The sequence below is a fragment of the Schistocerca gregaria genome, chromosome 8 (genome assembly GCF_023897955.1).
Source record: "Schistocerca gregaria isolate iqSchGreg1 chromosome 8, iqSchGreg1.2, whole genome shotgun sequence".
Classification (NCBI taxonomy): domain Eukaryota; kingdom Metazoa; phylum Arthropoda; class Insecta; order Orthoptera; family Acrididae; genus Schistocerca; species Schistocerca gregaria.
The window spans coordinates 63409584-63410940 of record NC_064927.1 but is presented as its reverse complement, the minus strand read 5'-3'; positions in this window follow the sequence as shown (position 1 = coordinate 63410940).

Genomic DNA, 1357 nt, shown 5'->3' with positions numbered 1-1357 from the left:
TACATCCAAACCGTCATCGAACCCATCGTTCTACCATTCCTAGACCGGCAAGGGAACTTGCTGTTCCAACAGGACAATGCACGTCCGCATGTATCCCGTGCCACCCAACGTGCTCTAGAAGGTGTAAGTTAACTACCCTGGCCAGCAAGATCTCCGGATCTGTCCCCCATTGAGCATGTTTGGGACTGGATGAAGCGTCGTCTCACGCGGTCTGCACGTCCAGCACGAACGCTGGTCCAACTGAGGCGCCAGGTGGAAATGGCATGGCAAGCCGTTCCACAGGACTACATTCAGCATCTCTACGATCGTCTCCATGGGAGAATAGCAGCCTGCATTGCTGTGAAAGGAGGATATACACTGTACTAGTGCCGACATTGTGCATGCTCTGTTGCGTCTGTCTATGTGCCTGTGGTTCTGTCAGTGTGATCATGTGATGTATCTGACCCCAGGAATGTGTCAATAAAGTTTCCCCTTCCTGGGACAATGAATTCACGGTGTTCTTATTTCAATTTCCAGGAGTGTAGTATATATTATAACCTGTTTACGCATAAACATGTATGTGGTATGTAACATGGGATAAGTTGCTATATACTGAGGAGGCAAAGAAACTGGTGCACCTGCCTAATATTGGGTACGGCCCCCGCGAGCACGCGGAAGTGCCGGAAAGCGACGTGGCAAGGACTCGACTAGTGTCTGAAGTAGTTCTGGAAGCAACTGACACCGTGAATGTCGCAGGCCTGTCCATAAATCCGTAAGAATACGAGGTGGTGGAGATCTCTTCTGCACAGCACGTTGCAAGACATCCCAATAATGTTCGTGTCTGGGGAGTTTGGTGGCCAGCGGAAGTGTTGAAACTCAGAAGAGAGTTCCTGGAGCCACTCTGTAGAAACTCTGGGCGTGTGGGGTGTCGCATTGTCCTACTGGTATTGAATGCACAATGGACATGAATGGATGCAGGTAATCAGACAGGACGCTTACGTACGTGTCATCTGTCATAGTCGTATCCAGACGCATCAGGGGTTCCACATCACTCCAACTGCTCACGCCCTATACCATAACGGAGCCTCCACAGCTTGAACAGTCCACTGCTGACATGCAGGGTCCATGGATTCATGAGGTTGTCTGCATACTCAGTCATGTCCCTCCGCTCGATACAATTTGAAACAAGAATCGTCGGACCAGGTAACAAGTTTCCAGTCATCAACAGTCCAATGTCGGTGTTGACGGGCCCAGGCGAGGCGTTCAGCTCTGTGTCGTGCAGTCATCAAGGGGACACGAATGGGCCTTCGGCTCCGAAAGCCCATATCGATGACGTTTCGTTGAATGGTTCGCACGCTGACACTTGTGGATGGCCGAG